We start from the raw sequence: 13658 nt of genomic DNA, 5'->3' as shown, positions 1-13658 counted from the left end.
TAATTTTTTTGATTGATCTTAAAGATAGGATTACTAAAAAAAGTTAGTATCGGTAAATTTAACTAGCTAACTTTAAATTCAGAAAGACTTTTTTTAGACTTCAAGCCTAAGTGTTGTGAATTTTGACTTTTGTAGCCATTTAGCTTTCTTGACCTTGGAAGTGAGCCAAAGTTTGCCATATAAATGATGTGTTAATTGTCTAACAAATAGTTAGAGTTAAATTTTATATATATAAACTAGTTTTTAGCTAATAAAACTCTATTGTTTCAAAGGTAAACTATGATTCTAGATACACAAGTTTTAAATAAAACTTGACTACTAAAAAATTACTACAAGAAAAATACTGAAAACACAAATATAAACATAAATAAAAATTAAATATGTTAGTTTTTAAGACTTATAAGATATTAAAATGCTCTACTTTTCAAAAAATATATTATTTACAAGTACTTTTACAGTAATTATTTCAAACTACTTTTATTTATCTATAATAAATTATTTATAATCATACTTTTTTTCTTTTTTTTTTCATATGTATGCACAATTACCTCATGATTCCCCAAAGTTTTACTTAAAAACAGTTAAAAAGTAAAACATTTTTTTAATCATAAAAAAGTAGCAAGCAATAAATTAGGCTTAGTTACTTCACAAAAAATATTTATTATAGCACTTATTTATTTTACACAAATATATTTAACTAACTCAACAATTTTTAAATGATTGTTTTTAATTCTCTAAAACACATAATGTTTAAGAATATAACGTTAAAAAAACAACAAACAAAATATACCATGAAATGGTAGTGTATGAGTGTTTTCAAGAATTTAACGTACAAGAAATGAATTATACTTTCAATAAGTTTAGTATAAGCTTTGAAGAAAACAGAGAGAATATTCCCAAACAAACCACAGATTTTTTGCTTTTAAAGTAAATATGTGGGTTAACTTTTTTATTTGTATAATTTGTAACTTTCCTTATTTTTTAAACTCAATTCATGCTTTGTAAACATAAAGACAGCAAAGCTATACATTTACTTGTTAAGCTGTTGTAGATTAAAAACTAATTGTCCAGTTAACGGTGAATGCCTCACTAAAGAAGTCATTTACAAAGCAACAGTTATGCACAACAATAAGAAAAATATTTACATTGGTTCAACTGGAAGACAATTCAAAAGCAGATTTTATTAACATATGCAATCCTTTAGAAATGAAAAAATTAAGAAAGTACAAAATTAAGTAGATTTATTGACAAAATCAAAAATGGCAATGCTGATTGGAGAAAAATTATAAAATGGGAGATTATTCATTGCAGTAACCAAAATAAACCTAGTAAAGTTTGAACCCTCTGTAATTTGGAGAGACTTGAAATTGCATTTACAGACAACAACAAACTTTTATATTTGAGATCAGAATTGGTGGGAAAATGTAGACATTTCACAAAATTTTATTTGAAGTCTTAGTTTACTAAATTTAAGTTCAATTTATCTACCTTTGTTTTCATTATATAATTTTGTTTTGTCTTTTATATTTTATTTTTTGTTATTACTGTATTTTACGTTAATGATAATTTATCTTGCTGAAAATTACTAAAAATTAATTAAACTAATTGCCTAATCAACTAATTACTCATCTAAAACTATATAAAGCGTTTGTCCATTGCAACTTGTTAGTTTGTTTACTTTTTTACTTGTGATCATTGCTCTAGCGTGAAACAATTGTTAAGTAATAAACTCAATTTAACTTTTGTTTTATTGTTTACTTGTTAAATACAGAATTAAAGAAGTTTTTTTAAAATTCTGAGTTTGAATAGTTATCTAAACATCTCTTTTTAAACACAGATATTTTTTAATTTTTCACCTTGGGTGTACACAATTGAAATGATTAGGAATAAACTTTTAACTTATAAACCTTTAATAACAACCAAAATAAAATATATTGTTAAATTAAGTACTAACAAATAATCAACAAAATAAGGAGCGCAATTAAATTTGAAAATACAGCTAAGTTGGCTTAATAAGTTGAAGAAATTGTGTAATCTTTCTTTTTGTTGGCATAACTTTGGCTTGTAATAAATGTAGCTTCAACTTTTATGAGACGAAACATAAAAGTTCATTTCACAAATATGGTAAAACATTATTTACTAAAACTTCAGGGTTTCCAAAAATCTGCAACACCGCCTCAATTTTGGCTATCAGTGGGCAATGACTAGTAGGGAGCAAAATGTAAATAGATAAAAAACTAGTAAACGGAAAATATCTTCTAGCTGATAGAAATTAGTTATTAAATTTATGTCTAGTGGGTGATTATGGAAATAGTTTAGGTAACTTCTTTTTCAAAAAAAACTCTTTATCAATTTTTCAGCTACTGATAATATATTTAAAGCATACATAGTTGAAAAAATAAGAGATTTTAAGTGATTATTAACATGATTTAGAAATTTTTGAAACATACTTCTTGATTCTAGTTAATAATTATTAATTGACCAACCTAAGTTTATTTAGGACTAAGACAGATTAAAAGTGTAAACTAATCTTTGTTTAGCTATTTTTTGTGATTTTTTAATGCTTCTTTTAAAACATAATTTAGCACCTACATGTTGCAAAACTAGTGATACCAAACACTTTTTTGACAAAAAATTTACCCTGTTGTTTCATACAACATGGGGGTAAAACACTTTTTTCACATCTTGATCTTATTTTGGTGAGTTTTAATTAAGTTACAAGTCCCTTTTTACATATTTTTAAAATTCAAAAAACTTATGAGATATAACTGATTAAAGCCAGAAACTACAATCAGTTCCTTTTGCAGGGTTGTTACTGGTCTTTGAGAAAATTCTTCCAGGTTTTCTGAATTTCTTCCAGGTTTTTGAAAGTACACAGTTTTGGGTCCATTTCTGGTTTAAAATTAAGTTTAAGCCAAAAAACTGTGTTAGCAATATATAATTATATTGTTAGTATAAGTTAGTTAAATAACATTAATAACATACTTTAAATGTGTTTTTAATGAAAAAAAATTGATAATGTCAAAAAAATTTCATCTTCATGATATATTTTTCGTTTTAATTCAATATTTATTACTTAAAGTGTAACAATTGTTTAAAATTCTAGGTTTCTCCAGGTAATTTAGTGATTTTGTTCGAAACTGCAGGTTTTATGAGATAATTACATGAAAATTTTAGGAAGTGTCCCTTGCAATATTAAAAATTTCTATTGCAACAAAATTTAAAAAAGAATTTTATATAAAACTTTATAAAAAAATACACAAAAAAAAGTTTTTTCCTCTTTTTTAGTCTTAAAATCTTTATTTTTTAATATTTAAATTTTTTTTTTGACATAATTTTTCTAATTATTGTAGGGAACATTTCATATAGGTTTGAGATAATTATCTTAAAAAACGTAGGAAATTTATATTTTAGTGCTTTTTAGTTATTATTCTTTGCTTTAGTTTGCGCCTCACATAGGAAACCTATTATAGTCTCCTACTTTGACCTGTTATATCTCAAAAATTATTTTGAGTTTTAAAAATCTGTAATAAGCAACTTGTAGCTGAGTTAAAACTCAACAAAATAAGATCAAATTGTGAAAAAATTGAATAAATTGCAGTGAAAATCTTAATAGTACTTGCCTCCTTCCCCTTTGTTTTGTTTAATTTGAATTATTCATTTTGTATTATTTTAATCTTTTTTGATTGTTAAATTAAATTTTATTATTGAAGGGTGGTCTTTTCCTCAGAAATTTAACTTAAAAAATAGTGATAAATTTATATATATTTTTTAAATTTTAAACTGATGTTTTTTACTGTTATAAAAAAAAATATATAATATATTGATAGAACAAAAGGTTAATACTTACACTAATAGTGGATTGGTGTAGAAAAAGACCTTTTGGATATCAAGCTATTTGCGATTGGAAACTAATTAGAGCTATTTATAGCTTAAGCATAATTAATATTGCTAATTAATTAAATAAAATAATTTTTGTAAATTAATCAAATATTTCAAAAAATTAAAAACAAATAATTGATGTAAAACTCATGACCGAATGTTCTTCCATCACATCATGTCTATAATTCATATCTATTTGTATGATTTATTATGTTCATGTTTTTAAAACAGATTGTTTGTGTTTAATAAACTGTATTAAGTATCAAGTTTTATTCTTAAGTTACATGATTTTAATTTTAGCATCACAAACTTGCATGCTTTACTATTTAAAGTATAAAATCCCCATAGCACAAATACTTAATTCTCATCAAAAAAGAAACTATTCTAAAAGTTGCAGTAATGGTTTCTTTGCAAACCTTCATTTGCTCAAACACGATGTTCCTCTTCTAGCTATTTCTATATAAATATCAAATCATATTCTACACCTTAAATAAAATTTAACAGGCTAGTTAAAAGTTATATTATTAAAAAGAAAATTTGTTGTAAACAAATACCACTTGCAACTTTACAAGAATATATTTTTCATTTCTAAAAAATTGTAAAGTTTAAAGCGTTTAAAATCTACAAGATTTATTTTTTTAATACAAATGAGTTGTAATGCAAATTTTAGTAAAATAAAAATTAATAATGCCCTAGGTGAGCTTAGTAGTTTGGAATCAATGCTAATTGAAACAAAATAACCAAAACTAAACACGCTAGTTTCTGGAAATTTAAAATATTTCTACTAACACTTATTCATCTATTTATTCTGAGAAAATATTTTCGCTTTTTATCAACCTAAACTCAAATTTTTTACTTACTTAATTTCATATAAAATTGAAACTACGCTAAAGCTATAAAAAACAACTTAAAAGTTCAAATTAAAATAGTTAAACAAGTTCACTCCTAAAAGTTTAGCTTTTATAAATGGTCTTGATTTATATTCTAAACAAATTTTCTGCAAACTATAAGTTTAGTTTTAACTTTTGTACCTTTTTTTAAGAACTTATTAGCAAAGTTCAAGTATTTAGGATGTGAAACAAAGAACACAAGCACACTCATGTCAGCTGTAAAGGCAAACAAACTTCCTCTTGATGCAAAACAAAACGAAAGCATCTTCCAATGATTTAAATGTTCAATCCGGCTCGAAACCGCAGTGCTGTTCTAACAAGCATAGGCGGTGTTCAGCCTGCCAACCTCAATTGACTACTCTCTTCGTTTCATGGAGTGCTTCTTCACCAACGTTGCCGCGTCCCAAGGTTTTTAGAGTTGAATTTTTAAAAAAATGCGCAACTTTCGAGCTAAAAGCTTTACGTTGACACGAAATTTGAGGTTTTGAACTCGGTGGAGTGCTGGACGAGCAGAAAACGTCGCATATTTTCAAAATAACTTTTGTTGAAAGCTCGCCTTTCTATTTTGTCGAAACACGCTCTGAGGTATGTTTTGACCACAATCCCGCTAGTTTGCAACGATAAAGAATGCAAAAAAGTAGTTTTAGACTTTTTAGACAAGAACGTATGTGGTTACCAAATTGAGTTTAGCAAGTTTAGTACAAGCAAGTACTACAACCAGCATGGCCTCTACATGGTCGTTTGTAGAGAAAGGTCAAACAACCTTCATTTGAAAAATGTATGCTGTATAAACACCAATCAAGTAAAATTAAAAAATTTAAAATTTCTTAAAAGACAAAAGAGCGGTCAGGTGCAGAAGTAGTTTGCGTTTTAAGGTAACTTTATGTATTTGGCGGGTTAGACAGCTCTAGGTGTTTAAAAAGTACTGTTGTGAAATGTTCAACCCGCACAAGTTGCTGGACAAACGTTTGTAAAAGGTACGACGATCGTCATTTGATTTCCGCATGCACTTTCACAGACAAGGTCTTTCTCATGGGGGGCTTCCAAAGATATCGAGAAACAGGCTCCTATGTTCAGTTCAACACGAAAGATCGGACGTGGAAGACTCGTGAGGTGTTGGCAAGCGCCGTTTTTTAGGCCAGGATCGTTGTGAGCGGTGGGTTGAAGAACGGACCTCAGGTCAGTTGAAAAGCATCGAGGCTTGCGACCATGTGGTGGATGCGTGGACTTTCATGCCGAATATTGTGCATTGCAGGCAGTATCACAGTTTAGTTGTTATGCGAAGCAAGCTACTTGTAATCGGAGTTAAAGGGTTGACAAACAATTTTAAAATTGTTCAACTCAAAGTTTTCGACTAAGCTATTTTTGTTTGTTTGTAACATTTTTAGCGATATATATAATGTTGTTGGTTTAAATTAGGTGTGTTCAACATTAACATTTTTAGTTAACTATTTATAGTCTAATAAATTTAATACCAAAACTTAAAATTATTGCCATATTTAAAATAATTCCTTAGTTATACTTTTGTTCATAACCTACAATACAATAAATAAACGGTTATTAAAATGTTTTTATATTTAAATAAATTACTGAACTATTCAAGTAATCTATAGCAATATTGAATATTAATATTTAAAATGTGACTTATAAGTAGACCGGACATCCTTGGCTTATACAAACTAGACTATATCTTAAAGTTTTAAGTTTAGTAAAAATTTTCCAAATTTGTATATATATGTATCTGAATTGTTTTCTACTACTTTTACATAAATTACAAAATGGTTATGATTAATAAGAGAAAGTTTAAATAAAAACAGTTAACAAATTTTAATTGACGACTACTCAGATTCCGTATTTTAATCTTTACCTAGTTGGTTGAGAATAGTATTTGTGCTTTAAAAACAAAGTTAAAGTTACAAAACCAGTTTTAATTAAACAACACATATATGCTACGTAAGACTATTTCTATTAACAAACTAAGCTAAAATATAATGTAGTTATGCTTGAATGTCACAATATATGTTTTTGAATTCAAATCTATTAAAATAATTAACATTAAAGTTTACCAACAGAGCCTTAAGTTTCTGAATGTTTATTTTTAAGGTTTTTACAACTTAAGTCATCATAAAAAGATCAAAATTGCTGAGAATCCTTTCAAGTAGGCTTTAACTTATCAAAATTATAAATTTTATTTGATTCAGTTATTTTAATTTTATCAATGCAGCCTTTCTTATATCATAATTAAACATAGGTAAGTAGTTAATTTGAGATTACAATACAAAACGTAACTACTATTTGAACACTTATAATAATATAATCCATGTTTAATACATGATGTTTAACAATTATATATGAATAAACTTAAGTAAGCTTCTACATCAAAATTATAAGATTTTAATTTTTAAGTAGTCAAGTGTATAATTTCAAAATTGTATAAAAGTAGATTAAAATTTTTTTTTGCATACTGTTTATTGAACGAAAAAAAAAGAGCGCTCAAATTAATTTGGTCTTAAAACCTGGTGCACGAAAAAACCTTTAGGTTATCAGGTCGTACACATTTTAACGATTTGTCTAGGACTATACTTCTTTTTGATAAGGAACATTCTTCTTGCAGTATTCAACTATATATTCTGCTACACCTTGGTAGGATTTAGCAACAGAACTTTCTGGAAATTCGTCAAACAACGACTTGCCTTCGTCACAGCATCTCGCGACTTTCTGGTCGATAGGAATGGTGGCGAGTAGTTTTATTTGCATTTCATCGCAAGTTTGAACTACGCTTTGTTGGACAGAGTGAGGAAAAATCTGGCTGGATTTTCCGCAATTTCCACAACAAAACGTGCTCATTTTTTCAACCATACCAATTACAGGAACGTTCACTCTTTTAAGAAATGCTATTTGTTTTCTTACATCTAAAAGAGAAACTTCCTGTGGAGTTGTCACTATAACCGCACCGTTAACTCCAATGTCGCCAAGTATGCTTGTAATGGTGATATGTTCATTCGAAGTGCCTGGAGGGGTGTCAATAAGCAGATAGTCTATGGCATCCCAGTTCACTTTTTTCAACAGTAATTTAATGAGCTTATCTTTTCTTTCGCCTCTATAACTTATGTCGCTGTTTTCGTCGATAAGAAACCCACTAGACATCACGGCAATGTTTTCCTTATATATTGGCGAGTACCCAGAAGAGCTAACGTAAGATTCCTCGTTCATAACACCAAGCATTCGAGGAATGGACGGACCACAGATATCAATGTCAAACACTCCAATGTCAATACATTCATCTTGAGCTAGAGCTAGTGCCAAATTCGTTGTTAAGGTACTTTTTCCTACACCACCTTTTCCTGATAATATAATTATTTTATTTCTTACTTTAGAAAGAGCTTCTTTGATTAGAGGAATGTCTGGATCTGGTTTTCTAGCCTCTTTGCATTTTTTCAGGTTTGGACAATCCTTACAACCAGGTGCTTTCCCTGCCTCTTTAGAATCCAGCCCTGGACAACCTTCAGGTGCAGGTTTTGGGTCACTTGACATTGTTGATATTTGACTCTTAAATGTTACCTTTATTATTGTTCTAAAGTTATTAAAAAAATAAACAGTCACATGAGTAAAGATTTTAAAGAAGCAAACGTAGAAACAAAATATCATCCTAAAAAATGACAAAAACTGTTTTAATACAACCTATATTTAATGTTGTGTAAATAATTTAAAAAAAAATTACAAGTGATTTAATTTTGTATTACATGAATAACAACAATAATAATATGACATTTAACATTTTAGAAATAAAGTAGCAGTGAATAGATGAGTTGTAAGAGGGGCGTTTTTTGACTAGCTTCCTGTTCCCTGAACATAAGAAGAAAAAAAGAAAAAAAAGAAGCTTAGAATATTTATTTTAAAAAGCGTAGTTGAGTAAGAAACTTGACATACTTCGATATATTTGATAATGCTTTTTTGAAAACATTTTTAGTGAGTGTTGAACTTAAGAAAAGTAAATAAAAAAGTTAACTAATTTTATTCGGTTCTGTTTTTTTTAGTGTCAGCTAAAAAAAACAAAGTTTGATAATGATTTCATAAAGAATTAACAATTCTATTTTTTTGAGGAAATTTTTTACTAATTTGCATAAAGTTTTCAATAAAAATGCTATTCAATGTAAATAAATGATAAATGTGCATTGCTTTTGAGTAGAAAAAATAATTGCACTTCAAAAATGTTCAACTTTATAGGTCAAGTTTAATTAGACTAAGTTTTGTATAAAGTAAATTTATGTAAGCAAATTACTTTAAACTATATAGCAATTGAAAATTGAGTTTAATGTTGCAAGGTCAAAAACAATAAATGCATAACACATGCACAAAAATTTTCAATTGTTATAGTTTTCTCAAACCTGACCATGTCATTTTAACTACTTGACCACGAAATTAATATAGTGACATTTCAACATATTCTATCAAATCTTTTTAAATAAATATTTTTTGACAACTGGGTTGGTTGTTAAAATCTTCAACTCAAAGAGTTTTTAAAACCATCATTAGGGTCTCTACAACATCAGGCCACATATTTAATAAATATTTAAAAATGTTTTAAATGTTAAAACTTTTTTTCAAGTTACATTTCAGCCTTTATAAATTAAGTTACATAAAACAAATTATTTTACTATCAAAATATATTTAAATGCAAAGAAAATTAAAACTCAAATTTTAAAAACATGTTGAAAGGACACTCACTTTCTAAAATAATATCTTTAAACTTTCAATAACTTAAATAAAATCTATAAACAATTATTATAGCTTTAATAACCTAAAAGCATATTTTACTAACTTAAAGGCTAACTTTTTATAGAGTAAAATTGAGTGAAGTAAAAAAAAAATCAGAAAATCTTAAAAAAATGCCCTTATATATATTAAAACATACTTAACTGACATTAATAAAAACAAGTATCTAACATAATAACATATATTTAAGTCATTTTCTATAATGTAATATTCAATTCACCACAAAAAATACTTCACTTTTGAACAAAAAAATTGTGTTACCTCACTTAAAAAGTCTAGACACACCCCTGAGTTGTAGTGCTTGAGCATAAGTTTTTTATATGTACCAATATTTATCAAAATAAAGTTTTGTTTAAAAAGTATAAAAACTTTAAATAAAATGTAATGCTACTTTAAATAATTTTTATAATAAAAATTTTATAAATGACACAAAAAAATTTCTATATGATAAATCTAACATACTTTTTTCAATATTTTTTAAATTCAATGAATTTTTTTAAATTACTCAAATTCAAGGTTTTGTAGTAGCCCTAAATTTAAAACTCTATGAAAATTAGTAAAAAGTTTTTTTCCAGATAAGTTTTCATCAACTTCTTATAATACTAAAATTTATTCAAATTTTTAAATAATAATTCTTTATCTAATAAATATTTTTGAGCTGTGGTTCAGCATAAATATTAAAGAAGGGAGCATTATATTTATATTTTTGAACTTGATTTATATTTACAACTCAATCCACAATATCTTACTATACTAAAAATACTCGTGAATATATTAGAAACGTAAGTTTTAAAGTAAAAGAATTAAAGCTGTGTTTTAATACACATTTAAAAGCACAAGTAAATTAAATTTGTACTAAATAACTACATAATAAAAACATTCTACTGTCAATTTTTCAACATAACTAAAAAACATTATAGGCAAATTAGATGCTGTATGCATACATTCAACATTGAAAAAATAAAACTATCAGCTATCAAGCAAGCAAAAATTTACTTATTGTTTCATTTATATTAGCTAATCGGCTTAAAATTACTCGAGCACCGAGTTTAAGAAAAAATAAAAGTTATTCAGGTACTCAGTTTTTTCTGAAATGGTGAAGTAAAAATATTTTATATTACACTACATTTTAATTTCTACTATTTTATTTAAGACTCATATAAATAAGTATTTTTCATTTGAAGTTATCATATAGAAAAATAACTAATACAATAGCAATATTATCACGTATTTAAACACAAAAAAAAAAACATAGGTATTGCTTTTATAGTATCAGAGGCGTGTTTTGACTGGTTTCCTGTGCAACCCCTAAAAAACCTGAAATAAGTGTGATTAAAAAGCATTTGAGTATGGCTTTATTTTGAAATACTTTATAAAAAGTTCATATCTAGCTGTTAACTTACTGCTATCTAGTTAAAACTATAAACTATTTAAAAATATTTAATTAAAGAAAATTGCACATTTTGGAAAGGAAACTTTTGATTTAAAATAAGCCATTAAAGTGTTTTAAAAAGCTTTTTTTGAATTATTTTACAGCTCAAAGGCTTTCATTTTAAAATGTGTAGTTTTATATTTATAAACTTTTTATACAGTTTATATATATTTTATTTTTGTTTGACTAAGTATTTTATTTACATATAATTAAGTATGCTTTTTTTCATAGAACAAGTTAAATACTAATTTAAATTAGTATTTTGCTTTTAGTTTTTTATGTTTAAATGTTTTCGTTACACATGCTAGCTCCACAATGTAAGGAGAAATTTTCAGGAATTAAATTTATAATTTAATTATTTAATTAAAAATTAAAGAATTGTACTATTTATTAAGGTTTTTCTATCTGCTTGCTAGTTTTTTAAAACTGTTCAACATTATTTTTTTTATCTTTTGAAAATTATTTAGAAATTTATGTAGCAGACCGTTATGCAATTTTTTAAAGTGTAAAACTAAGAAGTACTATAGAAAATAATCTATTTATTAAATAAAAAAACTGTGCAACCCCACTGAAAAGTACTTAGACACGCCTCTGATTATTATAAAATACTGACACAAACGAAAACTATAATTTACAAATAAATGACGGACTATGATAAAATTTGTGTTTTGATCAATAATTTTCAAAATAAAAACCAAATTTTCTATTAAGATTTTTACTGTTATTTGTTTTAAACATTATCGAATGCTTAAAACAGTATTTGTTTTAATAAACTCTAAGTGTAAAAGTAGAATTTTTATCGTTTTGCTCCTATTGTTGTGGACTAGACGTTTAAAGATATTCAAGTGATGTTCGACTTAGAAACCAAAAAGTTCCTTCGTGCATAAGGTCGTAGGTATAGGACAAAATACTTCGAATAGTTTTTTTGTTCAATAAACTACAAACTATAAGTAGAGTTTTTTTTGACATAAATGATTTACAAAATTAGCAGTCTAACAAAAGTAAAGCGTTCCGCAAAAGTCTTTGTCTGAAAATTTCGGTACAAAACGATGGGTTGTCTTGTCAGGTCTACTGACTAGAGAAGTTGCCTAAAAAATAGAAAAACTTCTTTAAAAAAGATTTCAAAAACAAAACATATAATTTAAAACACTAAATAAAAAAAGTATTGGTTTGTCATAAAACAAAAGAAACTAATTTATTAATCATCAATCAACAAGTTTTTTGATAGAGTAAGGGGGGTAAACATATGCCCGTAAACATTAAATAGAAAATTTATCTTTTAACGAACAGATTTAAAAAACTGACTCTAGGTCGTTACAAATAATATTATAGTTTATTAATTGACAAAAAAGAGCTCATGTATTTTGTGTTAGGACCCGATGCACGAAAAAATCTTTTGGTTAAACCTTTTAGTTATCGTCAATAGGATACAGGTCAAATTTTGTTTATCATATGCCAAAATTTGTGACCACCAGAACCAAAAAGTTAGGGTCTGTCGAGAACCGAATCCTGTAGATCACTAGTTATTATTTGATGTAAGATATCTTAAAAATAAACTGGTAGTCCTAATAGAGATATAAAAAAGTTATTTACTTTATGTTTAGCTTACATTTAGGTAAGATAATGCTTAGGAGATTACCTCGCACAAGATGAAAGTTCTGAATTAAAGTTTTATTTTTTTTAGCATTTGGTACTTCTTCTTATTCAAAACTTTTTTACCAACACTTTTAAAAATCAGGTAAATAAACTTAGTTTAACCACGTTTTTCTACTTGCTTTTTTAGTAATTAGAATTACTTTTTCAAAAAACAAACATTAAAAAAAAAACTCTTTGAACATGTCTTTGGGAAACACCCCAAAAGTCTAATCATTTATAATGCGGCTCACTTTACACTCTAAACATATAAACCACAAAGTATATAATATTAAGGATCTTATATATTCAAACAAACAGGTTTTTTGTTAATTTTCTTCAAGTTTATTTTTAAGCAAGTCGTCTGTCCTTAATAAATCCTTATCCTCAAAAAACTAAACTAAAAGTTAAAAAAGCGTTTTAAACCAAATGTTGCCTCTAATTAAGAAAAAAATTACTGAGTTACTATAAAAAAGACATTGTGTATTAAACAACCTCAAATAGGGGTTTGTGGTTTAAGCGAAAATATCTTTAAACCAGTGTGCTTATCCAAATATGTCCTTTGGTTGCCCTAACTAAAGATATCCTTGATTTTTGGAAAACAAGTTAAACAATGTTAAAACAAAAAAACTAAAACATAAGTTTATCGAAAAAAAAAACAACACGACACGGTAGGTAAGAAAAAACACTAGTAGTTGTGCTTAAACAAATCTTGTTTGTATGTCAACATTAAAATTAATGACTTCTTAAAGAAATAAAAATATTTTTTGTTATCTTAAAAATTTAATCCACTAGTATTGCTGTTTCCTGGTTTCTTTCAAACTTTTTAAACTTATGAATTTATAACTGTTTTTGGAAATGAATTAAATAATGTTTATACTATCTTTTTCTTAAATAAGTTATTTAGCTTATTGTAATATAATGTTTGTAACATTTGAATTTATTGCTTGGTTTGATTTTGGGTCACATTTAACTTTTAGAGGGAAAACTAAAAGCTGTATTTTCTGAGTTAAAAAAAAACTTTATTATGTACGTATATTGTCCTG

General features: G+C 26.4%; 1 protein-coding gene and 1 pseudogene across 1 annotated transcript in view; both read right to left on the bottom strand.

Annotated features, from left to right (window-relative positions):
* LOC145843042 (uncharacterized) overlaps positions 1 to 87 on the bottom strand; it is a 39575-nt gene extending 39488 nt beyond the window's left edge. Inside the window, exon 1 of the mRNA XM_082950509.1 lies at positions 72 to 87. The gene's annotated coding sequence lies outside the window, so the exon portion shown is untranslated. The remainder of the gene's footprint in view (positions 1 to 71) is intronic.
* Positions 88 to 7349: 7262 nt separating this feature from the next.
* On the bottom strand, positions 7350 to 8306 carry LOC145843040 (cytosolic Fe-S cluster assembly factor NUBP1 homolog pseudogene; annotated as a pseudogene).
* Positions 8307 to 13658: the final 5352 nt, after the last annotated feature.

This window comes from Thalia democratica, chromosome 8 (genome assembly GCF_965202585.1).
Source record: "Thalia democratica chromosome 8, ktThaDemo2.hap1.1, whole genome shotgun sequence".
NCBI lineage: Eukaryota > Metazoa > Chordata > Thaliacea > Salpida > Salpidae > Thalia > Thalia democratica.
The sequence above is the reverse complement of the archived record's forward strand: the minus strand, read 5'-3'. Positions and strand labels throughout refer to the sequence as shown.